This window comes from Diuraphis noxia, unplaced genomic scaffold (assembly GCF_037042655.1).
Source record: "Diuraphis noxia isolate RWA-SAM2 unplaced genomic scaffold, SU_Dnox_SAM2 contig0004, whole genome shotgun sequence".
Lineage (NCBI taxonomy): Eukaryota > Metazoa > Arthropoda > Insecta > Hemiptera > Aphididae > Diuraphis > Diuraphis noxia.
Window position 1 is genome coordinate 19,358,699 of NW_028301714.1, and position 6,000 is coordinate 19,364,698.

The window sequence follows — 6,000 nt, forward strand, 5'->3', positions numbered from 1 at the left end:
GTGATTTTTATGTATGTTGTCAAAATTAAAATTTGAATGCTTGTAAAAAAAAATTATAACTAGTATTTCTTTTATTTTTCAACTGCTATAGTAAAAATATTTTAGGAGCCTTGTATTAAATTTTCAAATCTTAGATATAAAAGGAAATTTTTTTATGAATTTCTAGCATAAAATAATTTACGAATTTTCGTGATTTTTACGTATGTTGTCAAAATTCAAATTTTAAATGTTAAGAATTTTTTACTTTTGACCTCCCAAAGTACCGGTACTGAAGTCAAAAATCGAAGCACTTTTACAGCCCCAAAACACGATGATAGACACAAAAAATAAAAATAAAGACACACATCATGGTAAAAATCAATACCTATATTCATCGTCCTGCTCAGAATCTAAAAGAATTGATGACTATTTGAAACAATATACAGGGTGATTTTTTTATCATGAACCAGTTAATATCTCGGTAAGTATTAGGAATTTTAAAATAATTTTTTTTTTAAACTTTCTAGGTTTTACTATTTTACACTGTGTTACAATTTTCATAATTTTAACTACCTCCCTTATTAGATAAAACACTATCAACTTTAGATTTTCAAATGGTAATACCTATTTTTAATAACGAAAATCTATAAACATACTGAAAGAAATAATTTTAACGTTTACAGAATTTTATTTGAGTAATTAGTTTGCGACTTATTAATGCTTAAATATTCGTTCAATTTGCTGCTACTGGGCAATTTTACAAACCCAACAGTAAAAACCAGAAGTCAAAATGAAATTTTATCTCAATTTAACAATACCCATAACGGTCATTATCGATAATAACAAGATAGATAAACAATACCAATAAAAAAAAAAAAAAAAAAAAAAAAAAAAAAAAAGGTGTCTTATCATCACTCCCACCCGAACGACAAGTGTCGGTGAACGACTAGCCAGCAGAAGCGCAGCTGTATCAGCTATAAAGTATAAAAATAACATTTTAACATTTTACACTTTACCATCATGGTTACAAAATATATCACTGGTTACTGATTCCTGGTATACGATCTTATCACGTATTAGTAGATAGACGATAATAAATGTCGGTAAACCGTTTCTGAAAACATGTGGTTAATCGTTATTCGTTAATGTTAGTTTTCCATTATCAAGTATGGAATATTAATTATAAATTAATTACTATTCTTTGACTGTTTAACCAAAGAAAACCTTTTAAGTAAATACTATGTTATGTCGTTATGTGTATTATTTAAAATATAAATTTAAAGGTTAAGCCAATTATTCCAATGCATACCATACCACGAATAATAATACGTATCTTAATTCGTGATGCATACCTGTTATATTTTTTGATCGTGTTTTAATGTTGTATTTTGGTTAACAAATTTGAATTTAATTAAAAATATACCTCTTTCCAATCAGTAATATTATAAGGTATTTGGGAATCAGATTTCGTACTTTGCCGACACCTTATTTGTATAATTTATTGGATATTAACAGAAAAGTAATATATGTATTTAAAAGTAACTCTGTGAGATGTTAACTCAACGGAGAACAGATAAAATGTGAAAAACCAATAGTACTATAAATGTATGAGATAGATAGGTACCTTTATCTTTTTTATGTGTGTGAAACATGTCATATTCATCATTAAATCAATTATGTTTTATATTGATATGTAGGTATACTTATAGGTATGTAACTTAGATAACTAAAATTAAATAAATTTGGAAAACCCAATGCTTTATGTTAAGAAGATATTATGTTGTATATTTTGTTAATTTATTTAAGTTTATTATTTGTTAATTATACATAATACATATGTGTTTATTTAATATAATTTATATTTCTATATCAGATTGACGAGTAAATTACAAAATAAATATTTTTTAAAAACAGTATGGTGTATCTTAATTTCTATAGTAAATGATTATACTAAACAGATAACATATATTCATTTTAAAACAAAGTAAATCAACAATTTCTATGTATTTAGAAAAATAATTTATAACTATGCAGATAAAAATGTATTATTTATGTACTTGGATTCAAGATTTAGAGCCAAGACTAAAGTAGTTAAAGGTCTATTCACACATTCCTTTTTTTTTTTTTTTTAAGTTATATAATATGTTTACAAAGCTCCTGTCATTTAAGGTTTTCATTTCATTAAAAATAAATAATTACAAATCAATCTGTGTATACTAAAAAAAAAAAAAATAGAATAGGTAAGTCATTTTGATTACATGTTTTGTGCATTGAGGAAGTGAGTCAATCTGATGCGAGGCTATAGGCCCAGGGCCTGTTGTTCATAGTGCCTACCCGACTTTCCATTTATAAATATTAAATATTCAGGGATATTTTTTTTATATAGTGTATAATTTGCATTTCATATTAAAAATAACTTGTGTAGTTGTGTGTGAATAGACAAATAATGGACATTAATTCATTACTAAATTATCTAAGGAAATAAACACATTAGTTATCAATAATTTTACTAGAGTATGAACAAATTTCCGTAGTGCAAGTTATTGCAGGATTTGGGTAAGGTCATAACTAATAAAAAATATTAACACTTAACATGTCCACTACCCTAGATAAATTAATAAAAATTAAATGAACATTAAACATACTTTATATGTATTATCTACTCTATATTGCAACATATTTTTAGGGCTATGGATGTTTTAAAAAATTATTCAATTTTACACTTATTTTTGAAATTATGTTAATTTTTAATTAATATTTTATGATATAAAAATCTTTTAATATTACGTAAAACTGGCACTACCGTATTCAAAAAAAATTTTCAATTTACCAATTTAGGTTAATAAAAACTCCATAGCCCTAATTATAGAAAATAGTAAATCAATAACTTAACTTAACTTAATTATTTAAACATAAAATTAACAATTAATGTGACAATCAACAAATGTTACAAATATAGAAGTAGTTGCGGTCTTGATGCTGCGCTGTTTTCTTTTTTCATCTGAATGAAACTGAAAAAAAAAACATTAAGTTATTTATAGAAATGATTTATTGTATAAAAAAATTGTTTATCCATACTTATTAAGTTATCAGTTGAGATGTACTATGCTGTGACTAACCACAATAACAAATTGTATTTGTTCATCCAATCTTGTTATAAATATTTGAATTAAAAGTTAGTACTACAAATTGCAATTGAAATTTGAAAGAAAACAAAATTAATTTTCTAAAATATAAGCAAAAATTATGATAAATATCAAATTATTTATTTTATAAAAAAAATTCATACTTACATAATAATTTGTTTAGATTGTTTAAAGATTAAAATATAATATGTAAAGAAATATGGATATTTTATTCTTTTATTCCATATTAATTTATAGTCATCGGATACCAGTAGCAAGCAATGTAAATTTGCATTAATTGCTGGTCAAATTAAGCTTTCTAGTCATATAGTTCATTGTATTTTTTGATTAATCATATAAACTCTACTAATTGCCACTGAAATAAAATTAAAATATTTGAACCATGGTTATTATTTGTCAATAATATGTATAAATCATTTAATAAAAAAATAAATAAAATTCTCATATATTAAATTTGGATTGACCTTACCAATAAATTATACAAATAAGGTGTCGGCAAAGTACGAAATCTGATTCCCAAATACCTTATAATATTACTGATTGGAAAGAGGTATATTTTTAATTAAATTCAAATTTGTTAACCAAAATACAACATTAAAACACGATCAAAAAATATAACAGGTATGCATCACGAATTAAGATACGTATTATTATTCGTGGTATGGTATGCATTGGAATAATTGGCTTAACCTTTAAATTTATATTTTAAATAATACACATAACGACATAACATAGTATTTACTTAAAAGGTTTTCTTTGGTTAAACAGTCAAAGAATAGTAATTAATTTATAATTAATATTCCATACTTGATAATGGAAAACTAACATTAACGAATAACGATTAACCACATGTTTTCAGAAACGGTTTACCGACATTTATTATCGTCTATCTACTAATACGTGATAAGATCGTATACCAGGAATCAGTAACCAGTGATATATTTTGTAACCATGATGGTAAAGTGTAAAATGTTAAAATGTTATTTTTATACTTTATAGCTGATACAGCTGCGCTTCTGCTGGCTAGTCGTTCACCGACACTTGGCGTTCGGGTGGGAGTGATGATAAGACACCTTTTTTTTTTTTTTTTTTTTTTTTTTTTTTTTTATTGGTATTGTTTATCTATCTTGTTATTATCGATAATGACCGTTATGGGTATTGTTAAATTGAGATAAAATTTCATTTTGACTTCTGGTTTTTACTGTTGGGTTTGTAAAATTGCCCAGTAGCAGCAAATTGAACGAATATTTAAGCATTAATAAGTCGCAAACTAATTACTCAAATAAAATTCTGTAAACGTTAAAATTATTTTTTTCAGTATGTTTATAGATTTTCGTTATTAAAAATAGGTATTACCATTTGAAAATCTAAAGTTGATAGTGTTTTATCTAATAAGGGAGGTAGTTAAAATTATGAAAATTGTAACACAGTGTAAAATAGTAAAACCTAGAAAGTTTAAAAAAAAAATGATTTTAAAATTCCTAATACTGACCGAGATATTAACTGGTTCATGATAAAAAAATCACCCTGTATGCAATTTTTAACGAATGATTCATTTATGCGTGTATGGAAAATATTAAATATTTTCAAAGATTTCATATAATATAATGTACATTATATTATGGCTTATTCCACTTAAAAAGAATAAAGTCTACTGAATATGATTGCATATATTATGCGTATTAGTAACTTAAGGCTAAGTTAAATACATCTAATGGATATTACGCATAATTAAATTTAATATTGTAATATTTGCGTAATAGTAGTGCACAAAAAATACACTTTATTTAAGATTATAAAAAAGAAATCTACGATGTGAGTTCAAAAAAATCATGCACCACATCGTTGAAATTATATTTTAATTTGATATAATACAAACAGTGAGTTGCAAATAATTCAGTAAAGCATCTGGAAATGTATATATCTTTACCAAAAATGATAAAATTAAATAATGTATATGAAACATTATAATCATTTTATATTCCAACAATATTATTTTTATAACGTGAACCTAACAGCGTCTGCTAGCTGATCATGTTTCTATCATAAAATCCACTTATCAATGAATTGTAAAGTCTTCCTATCTATCCTATCTAGAAATATCACATCAAGACCTACAGTATCTACTATTGTTTACTTTTTGCTCTCTATTACTTTGTTTTTTAATATTTCTTATAGTTACTTTAAAAATGTCAATTTTTACCATCATTAATTAATTAATAATTATATAATCTATATATTCAATTTAATGTTACGTTAAATGGCCACAGATACCATTTTCGTTTTTTTAATAAAATATATATTATATATATTAATGATATTCTTAATACTACTGTACATTATACTATTATAGTATATCGTATTAATGACGTGCCAACATTTTGTACGAAAGTAGGTATTAAAATATTATTGGTTATTGATACTATAAGAATTGAACGCATAATGTGTATAATATTATTAGATAAATGTTTTGTTAATGAACATTATAATATCAGTAGTTCACCGCTCGATAATAAACGATTTGTTCGGATTAAAAATCTTCATTTATTCAATCTCCATTAGATGTATTCCACTCTCATCTAGATAGTATATCATATTTTTTACATTTTTATTTTTGTTTACGTCACGTCTGATTAAAAAATCTGTGACTTGAAATCTAAGCTTTTCATTTTTAAAATATAATTTTATTGATTTATACACGCGCCGAAATCCCTAAAAATAGTGTGATCTTCATATTTTCACACCATAAATATGTGATTATTACGATTGTGATTCAATACAGCTACGCACTATTATACCTAGATGTAATATAATTTTATATTATGCATACGCGATACGATATCTAATCCAAACGTTCATTAAATTATTTCGTTAA

The 6,000-nt window shown here is 24.5% G+C and overlaps 1 long non-coding RNA gene across 1 annotated transcript; it reads right to left on the reverse strand.

The window, feature by feature from the left end:
* Window positions 1-2,014: 2,014 nt before the first annotated feature.
* Window positions 2,015-3,475, reverse strand: LOC149055813 (uncharacterized). Its single transcript, XR_016191571.1, has 3 exons — window positions 3,273-3,475; window positions 3,058-3,205; window positions 2,015-2,990 (listed from the first exon to the last, which is right to left on the reverse strand). It is a non-coding gene; the product is annotated as an uncharacterized LOC149055813 (long non-coding RNA).
* Between the last annotated feature and the right edge of the window lie 2,525 nt (window positions 3,476-6,000).